Source organism: Zalophus californianus, chromosome 7, assembly GCF_009762305.2.
Source record: "Zalophus californianus isolate mZalCal1 chromosome 7, mZalCal1.pri.v2, whole genome shotgun sequence".
Lineage (NCBI taxonomy): Eukaryota > Metazoa > Chordata > Mammalia > Carnivora > Otariidae > Zalophus > Zalophus californianus.
The window spans coordinates 135,075,472-135,090,982 of NC_045601.1; the positions used below are offsets into that span (position 1 = coordinate 135,075,472).

The following is a 15,511-nucleotide window of genomic DNA, read 5'->3' on the forward strand; positions in this document are numbered from 1 at the left end:
CACTATTCCGCCCCCATGCCCTGGTCTCCTCACCCCCTTCGGTGCATATAAACCAGGAGCTGCAACAGGCACAAATTCAGTAAGTGCTCGAAGAAGCCTACCAGCTAGAACCCTAATGTTCTTTTCCCTTCTCCAGCAGATCCTCTTTTGTTCCCATGCAAATGGGTGCTGATATATGTATGTAACTTGAAAGGGCTTATAAAGTCCACAAAGGAATCTAACGTCCAAATGAAAGTTGTATCCTTAGCTCACCTCCCTGTGCAAAAGCATTGCAAACTATTCTGTGACGTTAATTCCCATCTGGCCCCCTCCACAATAGCTAACCACAGTAGGGAGAAATTAGGGAAATGAATTCCAAGCATGCCTTAGGATTTATTTTCTATGTGAGTTTAAGCTAAAGCTTTCACTTTCAATAGATATTTGATTTTCAAAATAGGCTACAGAGAAACAAAGTGAATATAACTGTTCTTTATGGTATGGTAGGCAGTCTCAGGCTTCTTGGGAGTCTGCTGTGGTTTTTGTTGATTCATGAGGTTGGGTTATATTTTGCAAATTTGCTTTAATAGCGTACACATGTGTTGTGTTTATGTTGCAGGTTCTTCTTTACTCCATCGCGGAGATCAATGTATCAGCTGGGAATGCGTAATCCCAGTGGTGCCTGCTTTCTATTCTGGAACCAAAGAGGGAACAAGGTGATCAGGGATGGGGCATATTTAAGGGCATGGAAACCAGTGGTAGGATCATGAGTTTATGGGCACACTTAGTACCAGTCCCTAAGGGGGTAATTACAGACAGACTTTGAAGCTGCTTAAGAAGAGCAGCATCATAGATTTTTATAATCACTGCAGTAGCTGTGCTAGATTTGCCTAATGTAGTTCTGGGCACAAAAAGATGTACAATACCCACTTGTTGAATTGAGCAGAAGCTTAAGGAGAAGAACTGAAGAAGCTTAGTGCATATAGGAGAGAGGGAGCCTCCAACCCCTTTTCAGAAATGAATTAAACCTCAGTGTTCTGTCTTCTATCCTCTTTAGAGTTTGAAGTCAATTTTCCAAAGATTAGGGCTTAAAGGGGAAGGAGTGGATTGGGGAAGAGGATTAAGGAAGAGTTTATGAAGATAATAGCTCACATTTACTGGGAACTTACTATAGACTGAATCTTATGACGATGCTTTACCAGGATATCAGGGGAATAAAATGAAACTCTGGACCCATAAACTTTTAACTAACCCTGTTCTTTAATTATGAAATTAATTTCTAATGTGTCTTTATTGTGTCCCAATCTACCTTGGAATTTTAATACAAAGTGAAAGCATTTTAGCTTGCTCTTATACTTAAAAACTCACAATGAAACAACAGTGAAGGATTTCATTAAGCCAATGGATTGTGGATGTAGCCAGACTGATGTTGATTTATAAAGCAAAATAAATTGGTCAGCCAAATTTTAGCCTGGTCTGGGACATGAATCATAGCAGTCCTGAAAATGAGTTATTCCAACTAGCCTGCCTGCCATTCTCCTTGGTGGCAGGGAGAAATAGTGTGCACGGGGCTAAACAGCAGAGACGGACTTGCTCATCCATTGGACAAATATTTACCGGGTCTTACTAAGCGCCATGCAGCATGCTAAGCACAGAGGATACAACATGAATAAAACTAACTCCCGTCTCCCAGGTGGCTCGTGTCTAGAAGGGAACACAGGTCTATAAACAAATAATATGAAAAATTTTTAAATGGAGGAATTATCAAGTATAAGAAGCATATCAGGGGAGCATTGAATCTGGGCTTTGAGAGGAAACGAAGGGAGGGGCATCTACAGCAAAAACCTGAAGGATGGGTTAGCAGGAAGTCAGGAGCTGGGGCAGGAACATTCCAAGGCCCCAAGGTCATGGCTGTAGACAGGAAGGAACAAAAACAATGGTGGGGTCACACAGTGAAATGGGATGTTGATGTGGGCATTCAGGCCATGTTCCTAAAGGTGATAAGACAGTAGCCATTAATACAAGTGGTATAAATAATTGAAAGGACTTGCTGAAGGAACTCGGGCATTGGGCCTCTGAAATGTGTCTCCTGTGGTCTCTGGCATGAATCTCACTACTTCAGGCTCACAACATGCACATGGTTGACTATGTGAATCAAATAAAATGCATGCTAAAACCTAACATGTAATGATATGTGCTCATGTATACAAGTGTGGGCCTATGTACTATTGAGCTGCTTGGTAACCCAAGCATAAATAACTGTAATCAATGGTCCTTGAGTTAAGCCAATTTTCTTCTCTCTTCTCACTCTGTTAGTTCCTAAATATCTATAATCAGTGAAATGGCATCAACCGTTCCTTACCTCATGCTCAAGTGATTATATGCAAATTAAAACACAAAACCTCAGTATCTCATTTCCTAGAACGCAGGGTTCCTCCCATCACGTCACATGCTCAGTGTTGAAATAACTTACACGTGAGTGAATCAAAAACAGAGTATTGTATGGTCAAACAGCAGGAGCCTAATAAGGTAGGAAATGGGCAGACTTTGGAACTACAATTGCTTTGGGGAGTAACAGTTTTATGTCGAGGCATGGGGAATAACCACATTGGACATGCTTCTCAGGAAGGGCCAGACACCACCGTGATGCACAGGAACAGGAGGGCTGCTGTGGTCATGAATGGGCCTTTTTTGCAGCCATTCTAAACCAGGCTTTCTCTTTTCTTTTAATAGGGGCTTTTATGCTAAAGGGGAGTTGTACCTTTGGCAATGGAATAAAATGTGCCATTCATAACAGTTATGGGCAAAAAAAGAAATCCATAGGAATGCAGTTGGTGAAGGCTTTATTTCAAAGATTGCCATCTCAACAATTGCAAACACAGAAAAAGATATCTTTGGAATTTGCATGTCGACTAATACAAGCTTGATTTGGCTGATCGGAGCTATCGGGGGAAGCTGAAGGTGGGCAGATGAATTGACCCTAGACAGATGGCAGAAGCACAGGGTCCAGCCCCAGACTGGGACAGGCTTTCTTCCCCCACTCAGAGTTATGAGTTTCATGCTTCTCCTATCTACCCGTTGGCAAGGAAAAAGAATAAATTTTAGCAGTAGAAGACTACAACAGTTGAATCTGAATATTATTTCCTGTTTGCTCTGTGTTCCCGCCTATGGCAGGATGGTGTTCTCAGCCTTCTTCATCCCTTTGGCTTCTTTCGTCCCCTGGTGATCTGAAGTTATGTTATGAATGGCAGTCAACGGCAGCAAGAAAAACATTTTCTTGTCTTTTTGATTGTTTTTGCTCCAAGCATGGACTATAGATCAGCATCCCTTGAGTGCTTGTTGGAAGTGCAGAATCTTAAGGTCTGCCCAGAACAAATGAATCAGAATCTCTAGTCTAACAAGAAACCAGGTAGTTCCAAGCCCGTGGATGCGCCCCTTGAAAGACCCTGAAGCAGCTTGTGTGACTCTAAGAAGCAACTGTTCCTGTCCTCCTCCAGGATGGAGCCAGGAATGAAATCTTCACAACCTGCATGACTAGGGGCACCTGCCAGATGGAGCCAGGACCCTGGGAGGAGAGGAATGGATCAGAAAGGGGGAAATGGAGGGAGAGGAAGGTGAAGGGCCTCCCAAGAGCACACTGAGGCTGACTCTGAATGAACTAGAGGTGAATTGGTGCCATAGGTCATGATTTAAACCATTCTCTGGACTCTTCTTTATTTGCAAGCAGCCTCTTGTAGAAATGCATTGCCTATGTGTGCGCCATTTTATGTTATTATGAGGCATGACAACGCTTGAGTTTTCTGAGAGTAACTTGGTAGTTTGGTAGTAAGAACCCATATTTTGCTGACTCTTACTGCTTCCCACTGCTGCAGGGCCCAAGCCTTCTATGATGTCTGCTCCAAAACTACCTGACAGGGTTTCCCAAAGGAGCTGCACACGTGCTCCCAAACTGTTACCATGTGGCATCTGTAGGACCTTGAGGCCTCTCCTGGGTAGAGCCACTTTTTCTAGGGAGAGTTGGGTATGTTGAACATGGCTACCACGTCTTTTGGGTTTCACTGTGTCTGGAGGTCCTGTAGCCCCTGCCAACTGGACCCCTCCACCACCATTTCCTGAGGGCTGAACTCCCTGAGGAACAGGAGCCAGCGGGGCAGGGCATACACTCTGTTGGAGAGTTACCAAAACTCCTCACCGTGAAGTGTTATAAATTTTTTAGTTTTTGCCCCAAACCCATCCCTTCCTAAGATTCAGACCATCTCCATTGGATCCAGCCTAGGGAGATCCCTCTTACGTCGAGACTTTATAAGTGGGTCAAGTTTATTGGGTGAGATTGAGTTCATGAGTTCTTTCCTTGGTCCCGCATGCAAATAGGCTTCCAATGGGGCCTCCCCACCAATCCATGATAAATGCTCAGTCATTTCTTAATCCTGGTGATTCAACAAAGCAGCTTTCAAATCTAAAGCTGGGATTCCCATTACCTACAATACCTACAAACTATACTAGAGAACAATTCTTTCCACAGCATGGGTTCAGCTCTCTTAATTGAAGTGTTTTTAAGATGTACTAAAAATTTTGAAAGGCATCAGGGAATTTCCAAGAGCTTCCCATTGCTGTGACCCCAGGAGCCCCTCTTACACTGTAATCTTCTCCCTACCCACGCTCTCCCTTCCCAGCCCTGGGTGCAGGGTCTCAGTGGGTTTCCTTCTCTTCCTGCTGGAGAGTGGCCACTCTGTTCCTGCATGTTCTCTTTCTCCCAAGACTGACTGCCAAAAGGGAAGTCGTTTGCACAAATAGTCCAAGTTCATGCTGTACCTGAAGACTTACACACAGGCCGTGCCCATTTTATGAGTTTTACTGTTAATCTCTTTAGGAAACAGACCTGTGAAAACAAAAACTAAAAATACAGGGAAGTTCTAAACTTAATAGAATCTTACAGTGTTCTGACTACTTTGCCACCTGGACAATAAGATCGTAATAATAATAATAATAATAATAATAACTGAGATCTACTGAGCACTTAATGCAGGCCAATTTCTTGTGAGCCTTTTCTAAATGAAATATCGCAGTTGAAGCAAAGCAGAAAACTGAGGTTCATAGAGATGAAAATCCTCACCTAACATCACCCAACTGGTCAGTGACAGGAGCACCGTTGTATTGTGACCCCTCACACTATAATGCTGGTGTACTTTCTGTCTTCCTTCTAATTCATTTCTGAAATGGCATCTGTCTACTCCCATAAACTTCTTCCCCTGTTTCTATTCCTGAGAGTTGTACTCAACCAAAATTTTCACCATCCACTGGCACCTCCATCCACCTCTAGTGGGAGATCTCTATCAGGAACCAACAGTAGCCTCCCATGAGATGTTGATACATCTTTCATTAAAAAAAAAAAAAGACGTCTGTGTTAAATATTTTTGGAAAGCCCTGAGTTAAACAAAGTTTGAGAGATTTCTTTTCTGATGGCAACTATTGTATATACTGACCACATTTTGTTTTTCTTCCTGAACGCTTGCTAACTCTGCAGAGCACCAGTGACCCACAAACCCTTGCTTCTCAAACTTCAAGATGCAGATACAAGCACGAGGGAGCTTGTTAAAGTGAAGATTCTGGCTCAGTGGGCCTGGGATAGAGCTGAGATTCTGCATTCTAACAAGCTCCCAGATGCTGCTGCTGCTGCTGGTCTGAAGACCACACTTTGAAGAGTAAGGCCATAGAATAAAGTTTGGTTGATGCTGCTCATAGAAGACATGCCAGCAAGAGGCTTATTAGTAGAACCTCCATCATGAGATGAAACTGAGTACGAACAATAGGTATTCTCTTGTCTCAAAGGGGCACTTTACATCTTTGAGGTCTTCCATGCTCCTCCTCCCTCCTCCCTTTGGAGACTTCTCCACTACACCCCCCATTATTGTTTAGAAGTGATACCTGAATATAGGCACCAAGGACACCAGGCATAGCCATGGCTGATATTTTCACCATGGACTTCAAATGAGTCCGCTGGGTTAGTGGCCTCCTTTATAAACTGGCTCCCGACCAGAACGTCATCCAGCTTGGATGGGCTGCCCCAGACCATAGCTTCCAGCATATGTAGTCCTGCCTTATCCTCCTGAGCCCTCCTGAGAACCAGCACATGGCTGCTTCCTTTTTGATCCAGACCCATCCGGTCAGCTGAACTTTGCCAAAGCAGATTTCCTTTCGGAACCAACCACGAGCACGGTATAATTTTATGGGCAAGGAGAACCCTCGGTTGATTCTACCCATCCCCCCACCACACTTTCCTCTATTACTTCCTCCTCCTATTTGCTGATCTTTTATACAGAAGAACCAGACAAAGTACTCCTCTCTGGTCCAGCAAAACAGGTTTCCAGAAATGGGATACTGATGTCTTCTGACGCATGTGTTCTCACAGACTCTTCTTTGGAGGAGACCCAAATTAGATATGATTTCTCATCTGCTAACCTCCCAGTGAGCTCTGAGTAAGCTTGGAGTGAAAGAGAACGAGTTCGCCTGCAGGCCTGGTGTTGTCTCTGCTCCTACTCTAGCCCTGAACGGCTCTGTGGCCAGGGCCACAGCACTGAACTTCTTCGAGACTTACTGTCCCATCCCTCGTAAGGAGCAGGGACCCCTACCTTGTAGGGTGGGTACCTGGGTAACCAAAGGGCCTGGCACAGAGTGGGAATGTTATCCAGCTACTGTGGTCATCCTTTTACTTTGACTACATTTTCGATGGCTTACATTCGACTCGGAAGCTGTCCCGTGCCCCCCCACCACCACCTTAACTATCAAGAGCATGCGAATTTCTGATGGCTTGGAAGACAGAGGCTGAGAGGACAATTTGAGTGTGACCTCTGTCACCCCCACTGATCACCAGGGATCAGTGGGGCTCATCTGGTTGGCTTCCCTCTCATGCTTCCTTGAGACCATTCCTACCTGTGAAGAGAAGGCAGTAAGGGAAACTGAGGACCTGGCCCAGGCTGTCGCCACCAGACCCTTCTGTGTCCTCTCCCCTGCGTGTCATCCGTCTTCCCTCGGTTGCCTGGCTTTTGGAGGTTGGGGCTGCCACTACCCACTTCATAGAGGCACCATCTTCCAACCTCCTTCCCTATGGCCCAAGTACCCCCAACACACGGGGCTACATACACACACACCACACACACACACTCCCACGCCACACACACACGTATACACCCCCCGCACACATGCACCTACCACACTCAGTACACTCACACAAGCTACACAGACACACACACAAGCCACACTCACAATACAACACGCACACATACACACACACACACACCTACCACTGATGCAGTTGTCCTCCTTTTATTCTTAGCAGGTAACTAGGGAACTTTGAACGTAATGTTTCAGAAAGCTCATAAATAACAGTAATGTAGTTTTCTCCGAGTTGCACATCCCAATTTCCAAATCTCCTATCAGAACTTTAGAGAAAAATAATCTTATGATCAAATATAAAAGAAATGCATTTACTTACAAAGGCTAGCTCCAAGCCAAGGAGAGATCCAAATATGAATGTGCTGTGAATATGTTACATTATGGAGTATTTCCCTCCCACGGTCCCAGGGCTGCTCTCCAAACCTCCCCACCTTCTCTCTGGCTTCGGGTTAGCTCTGTCAGTGCGCGGAGAAAACACAATTCTCCGTCTACATATAATGTGTCCCAAATTCCTCCACCATCTCCACACAAGAAGGGCAGAAGAAGACTCAGAAGAAAATGCAGAGTTTATTTCATTCAAGTTATGCCACTCAGAATCTGAAGCCTCGGGTTTGAGGTCCTGATCTGCTGTAGACCCGCTGGGATGTGTGGGAAATCTGCTTAATCTCCCTGAGCCTCAGTTTACCCCTCCAGCAAAGGGGGATAACAGTACTTCCTTGACAGAATTTTTTTTTAATTTTTTATTGTTATGTTAATCACCATATATTACATCATTAGTTTTTGGTGCAGTGTTCCATGATTCATTGTTTGTTCATAACACCCAGTGCTCCATGCAGAACGTGCCCTCCTCAATACCCATCACCAGGCTAACCCATCCCCCTACCCCCCTCCCCTCTAGAACCCTCAGTTTGTTTTTCAGAGTCCATCATCTCTCATGGTTCGCCTTGACAGAATTTTTGTGAAGAAAAAAACAAAGCAGGATTTCTAGAAGTACTTAAAGTACTTGAATATTGCCCTAATGCGGTGATATGTTATTTATGAAAGTCCCTTGGCATCTCTAAGCCACTGTTTCTATGTACATATGTACATACTTACTTATATATATAAAAAAACTTGTATATATCTTTTATATAAATATATATAATTAAATATACATACAAAATGTACGTATAAACCTAATTTTTCACACACTCTGATTTCTTTAAGGTGCTAAGTCTACCGTCTCATAATTACCCACACTTTGTAAGGCATAAAATAAATAACAGCATTTTATTTCAACTAAAATTTTGCTTTTCATAACTGGAAACTGAACAATGCTGAAATGAGAAATTTGGGATATATTGCTTGGACCGTTCAATTCTCAAATATAATAAAACCCTTCTTTTTAAAAAAATACCCTTAAACTAATGCCACTAGGAAAAAAAATCTGCAGCTAAAAGTGATTCCTGCTCCCAAACACTCTTCTAATCAGTCAACTAACAGATTATATTAAAATAGATGTCATGTGAATAAATCAGAAATTGTGAAAAGATCAGCACCCCTTTTGTCTTAGTTTTAGAATTTAGATTATTACGAGCTTCGTTTAATCATAAGAAATTTTCTTTCCCCCAGTTTAAGTGTGAGCACAAACAGCTGTTTTCTTTTGTTTGTTCATTTTTTTCCTGTTGAGTATCCTGTGGAAGTAAAATCAAAGTGATATAAAGTTCACCCTTTCTGTCTCCCTTGGTCTTATAGTCTGATAGACAGAGGCATACATTTCTTTTCTCAGCTCTAAAAACGCAGAACCCCAGTAGCCAAGGGTCAATTATAAGTATTTCATTAGAGTTCTAGGAGGAAACATCTCAATTCAGAATCAGTAATTTGGCTTTCAAATTAGGTGGAAGGAGAACATGTGTTTGGCTGCTTACTCTTGATGAGCCACCCACTTCCTCTTTTGTCGGGGTTCTACACTTTCCTAGGAGCAAAACACCCCTAGATCCCTGGGCAGCTAAGAGATGAGCCTCGTTTACTATGATCTTTCTCTGGGACACAGACCTGGAAGGTGGGTAGGGGTGGGTCTTTCAATCAGGAAGCTGACATTTACGTGAAGTCAGAGTTCCTTGGTTGGAACAAAACCTGGTCTTCACCACATTTAAGGATGGTTGGTTAGCCTTATTCCATTTTTCTATGCCAAGTGCAGAGCAGGAACTCAATTAACATTTTCATTTCAATCAAATTAGCGATCTTGCTTTTGACCTTGTACTCAGAGACCTGAATAATGGGGGGTTCATTTAGCTGAGAATATAACCTTTTGCCATATTCATAACTAATATATGAGCAGACTTAGGGGGAAAACCATGAAAAGCTAAAAAAATATAAGATCCATGTCTGAGTCCCAGGGAAAGCTAGAATTAAAAATAATTTGGGGGATGGACTGAGGTCTTATTAAATATATCTGATGTTTCCCAGCTGGAAAAAATAGCTGCCTGGGAAAGTCAGCTGGAGGGCAAGGTTTCAGGGATACTTTGTCTCACTTATGGCACACTTAGGTTTCACTAGGGTCTAAGCATAGATGCCTCTTATTTATACCAGTCTTTATTTCCATTTCAGTGATCCCCAGAACTATATGTCATATTATATAAAAGCCATCTGAAACTGAATAGTTTCAACATCATGCTTACGTTCTTTTTTTTCCCCCCACTTTATTGAGATATGCCATCATGTAAGTTTAAGGTGTACAGTGTGATGATTTGATATACAAACATACTGTGGAATGATGGCCACAAAAAGTTAACACAGTCATGACTGCACAAAGTTTCCATTTCTTTCTTTCTTTCTTTCTTTCTTTCTTTCTGTCTTTCTTTCTTTCTTTCTTTCTTTCTTTCTTTCTTTCTTTCTTTCTTTCTTTCTTTCTTTTTCTTTCCTTCTCCTCCTCCCCCCTCCTCTCACTCCCTTCCTCCTCCTCCTCCTCCTCCTCCTCCTCCTCCTCCTCCTCCTCCTCCTCCTCCTCCTCCTTCTTCTTCTTCTTCTTCTTCTTCTTCTTCTTCTTCTTCTTCTTCTTCTTCTTCTTCTTCTTCTTCTCCTTCTCCTTCTCCTTCTCCTTCTCCTTCTCCTCCTCCTCCTTCTCCTTCTCCTTCTCCTTCTCCTTCTTCTTCTTCTTCCTCTTCTCCTTCCCCTGCTTCCCCCTTCCTCCTCCTCCTTCCTCTTCTTATTCTCTTTCCAGTACAAAGTTTTAAGATCTACTCCCCCAGCAAGTTTCAAATATACAATACAGTATTGTAAGCTATTGTCACTATGCTGTATGTTAGATCTCCAGAACTTATTCATCTTGCAACTGGATGTTTATATTATGCTGCATTTCAAATGGATTTTCCAATGTTGTAAAAGATCTTTTTGATAATTCCCTTAAATTATTTTTGAAATATAAAACATTGAAGTTTTCTTGAGATAATACAAGGCTAGAAATGGAATGGTACAGTATATCCATGGTAAAGTAATGGTGTTATTGTTTTTTGCAATATGAAAGGAAATGTAAGGTAGATAGGAGAATAGGATGTTAGTTCTAGAAGGGACTTAGGAGTCACCCAAACTCTCCTGTTGTACGGGTGAGAAACTGAGTCCTGGAGAGCATTCTTAACTTGCCGGAATCACACCCAGTTCTCCTAATAATTCAAAAATTTTTATGCACCATAGTTATATCATATAATAATTGATTATATAACATTGTTTTAAATAATTTTTTAAGATTTTATTTATTTATTTGACAGAGAGAGCACAAGCAGGGGGAGCAGCAGAGGGAGAGGGAGAAGCAGGCTCCCCCCTGATCAAGGAGCCTGATGTAGGGCTCGATCCCAGGACCCCAAGATCATGACCTGAGCTGAAGGCAGACACTTAACCGACTGAGCCATCTATGTGCCCCAGTTTTAAATAAATTTAAACAACCTTACTATAATTGATACTTATTAAATATGATTAGCCTTATATCTTTTGACAAAGATAAAAACTGAAAACTGAGCTATTACACAATAACTTTCCTCTGCCCAGGAATCACACTTAACTTGATGGATCCTGAGTTGTTGGTTTCCCCCTGTGTTCAAAACAAGAGGAAATGTCTCACTGCTTAGGATAATAAAGCATCTCATTTGTTTTCTGAAGACAATTTACTTAAGAAGCTTACTAGATACCTTTTCAAAACTGAGATAGTATCTGTGAGAATAAACTATTTTGCTAGAAAATAAATATTTACAATAAGAGATCATTGGATTTCCATTTATCATTGCTCTATAGTTCTCAGGATTTTGGAAAAATAAAATCTATGTCTTTCTTCCCAAATCTGGGTAGAAAATTTCTCTTGTTCTTTTCACAAAAGAAAATTCATGAAAAGAAAGAAAATTCAAAGCAATCCAAAGCCCAAGAGGGTTTGTTTGATTTCCTTTTTTTTTGTTTGTTTGTTTTTTGAGCACACGCTGTTTCTAAAATTTATTTGTTCGTGTCGGAGGCCACAAGCAGTCAAGAAAAGCCTAAAGAACAAAGTGGAAGGACGTGCGCTACCAGACGTCCAAACTTAATACAAAATGACAAAAGCCAGCAAGGCATTATTGCAATGGTCAACAATCTGATGGAACAGAATGGGATCCTGAAATAGTTCACCTGGATATGGGACCTGACTTTGACAAAGTATGCCATAGAGTGGGAGAAGGATGATCATTTCAACCAGTGGTGCTGGTTCAATTCATGTCCACATGGAAAAAAAATTGTGACCCCTCCCATCTCATGTCCTAGACAAAAATCCCTTCCAGGTAGGTTCTTAACTAAAGTACCACAATCCAGTTTTTAGAAGATGCTATAGAGATTTCTTAAACAGAATGCAAATAGTGTAACTTAAAAAAAAAAAAAAAGATTAAGTTGGATTATGGTAAAAATAGGAGCATGTGTGCATCAAAAGACACAATTGAGAAAATGAAAGGCAAGCAGAAAAATAGAAGATATGTGCTATATTTAGAACATATCCAGAATTTCTACAACTAAATAAGGCAAAGGCAAACAACTCTGTGTGCATATTCAGCGAGATGTTTTTCATGTGGAGGGTAAATCCATTTCTGCTCTGATTCGTTGGAGCTCATTTTGGGAGAAGCTTGTGTTTCCCATCACTAAGGTACTATCTATTTCTAAATGTAAGCAGTAGATTCAAAATAAATAAGATAGCTCCATGATGCTAAAGACAAAGAAATAGACCTTGAGTTACTTTGAATTTATTATTCTGTGGGACCCCAAAACAATGAAACAGAGCACAGACTGCAAGGTGTAATTTTGTTTGGGGAAATGCAAACTTTACCTCCTATGTGAACTATTTTATTGAATTTGAACACTATTTTGAAAATGTAAGTTTATTATTTTTAATCATCAGTTCATTTTTATTTTTTTATTTTTATTTTTTTAAAGATTTTATTTATTCATTCATGAGAAACAGAGGGAGAGAGAGAGAGAAGCAGGCTCCCAAGGAGCAGGGAGCCTGATGCGGGACTCGATCCCAGGACCCTGGCATCATGACCTGAGCGGAAGGCAGACGCTTAACCATCTGAGCCACCCAGGCGCCCTCATGAGTTCATTTTTAAACTAAAGAACAAGTCAGGAAGATTGTTATTACTAATAATTTTGTAATTACTTCCCAAGCTAAGCTTGTCATGTAGAGAAAGTGTCATAGATGCTATCCAGGTGTCAAATAATCTACACATTCCACTGCCTTGGACTCAAAAGATGTGCAAGACCTCTACTCAAAAAGCTATGAAAAGTATTGGGAGACATTAAAGGTGTGGATAAGTGGAGGGATGTATTCTGTTGAAGGATTGAAGGATAAATACTGTCATATATTAATTCTCCCCAAATCACTTATTACAAAGTCAAATCAAAATTCCCCTAATTTTTTATTGGAACGTAAAAGAATATAGGGCCCCTGGGTGGCTCAGTCAGTTAAGCATCTGCGTTCGGCTCAGGGTCCTGGGATTGAGCCCCAGATTGGGCTCCCTGCTCAGCGAGGGGTCTGCTTCTCCCTCTCCCTCTGACCCTCCCTCCTTCTTGTGTGCTCTCTCGCTCTCTCTCTCTCTCTGTCAAATAAATAAATAAAATCTTTTTAAAAGAGAATACAAATAAGTTTTTAACACTTTAAAATTAAAAATATGTGCTTATCAAAAGTCACTATTCACAGAGTAAAAAGACAGGCCATAGAGTGAGAGAAGTATCTGAAATACATGTAATTGACAACTAACTCATATCCAGAATACATAACTTACACACATACATAAATAACAAAACCTTGAACTAATGAATCCAAAAAGCCAGACACAAAATAATGCACACTAAGTATTTCTATTTATATAAAGTTAAAAAAAAAAGAGGCACATTTAAACTCTGGTTTTATGAATGAGTAAAGAAAATGTTGTGTATATATACACAATGGAATATTAGCTTTAAAATAGAAGGAAATCCAGCCATTTGAAACACCACTGGTGAACTTGGAGGACATCATATTAAGAGAAATCAGCCAGTCGAAGGAGGACAAATATTGCGTTATTCCTCTTATATGAAGTATTTAAAATAGTCAAGCTCATAGAAGCAGAGAATACAATGCTGGTTGCCAGGGGCTAGGCGGTGGAGAAAATGGGGAGTTATTCCAAGGTATATCTCAGTGATATTAGATGAACAAATTCTAGAGATCTGCTGTACAACATAGAGCCTATGTTAACAATATGGTATCATGTAGTTCAAACATTGTTGTTAAGAGGGTAGATCTTACACTAAGTATTCTTACCTCCAAAAACAAAAGGCAAAAGAAAAAAGGAGACACAAGGAAACTCTGGGAAGGGGTTGGAAATGTCTGTTACCTCGATGATGCTGTTGGTATCACAGGTGTTTTGTGTGTCCAAACTTATCAAATTATGCACAATTACATATGCACAGTTCTCTGTATATCAATTATACCTCAATAAAGCTATTAAAATAAACAAAACTCTAGTTTATTAGAGAGGTCATCTTAAATGGTAAAACCATAAAGGAAAGACACAGTTACCATAAAGTGAGGACTGTGGATATGCCAGGCTTCTGGAGGCTGAGACATTCTCTTCCTGGACCTATGTGACAGTTACATGGGTGTGTGCTTTCTTATAATTTATTGAACTGTGTATTTATATACACTGCTCTGTTTTTATGTTCCGGTTCACAATGAAAATATTTTTTAAACGATTTTATTTATTTATTTTGAGAGAAAGAACATAAGTGGAGAGAGGGAGAGAGAGAATCTCAAGCAGACTCTCCACTGAGTGTGGAGCCCCACGCAGGGCTCGATCCCACAACCGTGAGATCATGACCTGAGCTGAAATCAAGAGTCAGACGCTTAACCACCTGAGCCATCCAGGAGCCTCCATGAAAACATTTTTTAAAGTTAATGAGAAATGATAAAGGAGAAAGCGAGTCTATATAGATGTCTCTTCCAAGAAGCTTGGTGGAAGATTCTGTCCGAGGCCCTGTAACTAAACAACCAGGCCACGTGAACTTGTGCGGGAGCACTGTTGGTTGGCCAGTTGGGTCGGGTCATGTGTGGTTCTTTTTGGTAAACACCAATACCACAGTAATGAAAAATAGCAGCCTTTCTATGATCAAGTGTTTTAAGGTAAATTACAGGTCATGTAACAATCCTTTGAATACTCTGGCTCCAGAATTCTTCCAGACCAGTCCTTTGTCCTCTCTCTGCTCCTGATTCCACAGCTCTTAGTTTCTCTCTGCCTGCGTTGGCCTCGTGCTTCATTTGGTCTCTGTCTAGCCCCTTGGACGGGTGATGCTTTTGAACTACCTAGTGTTTGGCTCTGAGTCCTCTCTTAAATCACAGTTCTGCTCATGGGCCCTGCTACTGCTCTCGAGCTCAGGTGGGAATGGTTACACCACCCACCAAAGAGAGGTGCAGAAATGATGTCTAATGTGATTAAAACCTTGCAGCTGCAGAGATGCTTTAGATGTGCAGGTGCTCTCATTGAATGTGGATCGTGCATAGGATGCAAATATTCTGGTCTAGTGGGTTAGGCATCTCAGTCTCCACTAATTGTCTGTTAAACTTATTAGCTTACAAAGTTTAAAAAAAGGTGAAATATTTTATTTATGCGACATATTCACTAATCAAGTCATCTTGCTGGAGCATTTTGGAGATTGATTCCCATTTCCAGCATTTGAATGTATAATTTAGCATTCATTAAGTACAAGGTCTAAGGTTATTATTTATGTTCTGGAAGAGTCAGGATGAGGTAGTATATAAGCAATAATTTTATGTAAAATGGACATGCTATAATAAAAGCCTGCATAAATCATCTTAAATATTGCACATTAGTTTTTGTTC

At 41.1% G+C, this 15,511-nt stretch overlaps 1 long non-coding RNA gene across 2 annotated transcripts in view; it reads left to right on the plus strand.

Moving 5' to 3' along the window:
- Nucleotides 1-3,056, plus strand: part of LOC113927613 — a 39,351-nt gene extending 36,295 nt beyond the window's left edge. The window contains exons 4-5 of one of the 2 annotated variants that reach the window (XR_003521682.1): nt 596-692; nt 2,710-3,056. This is a non-coding gene — a long non-coding RNA (uncharacterized LOC113927613). Of the gene's footprint in view, nt 1-595; nt 1,110-2,709 lie in introns of those variants that run through there. The other variant, XR_003521681.1, reaches the window with a different exon arrangement.
- The last annotated feature ends 12,455 nt before the right edge of the window (nt 3,057-15,511 follow it).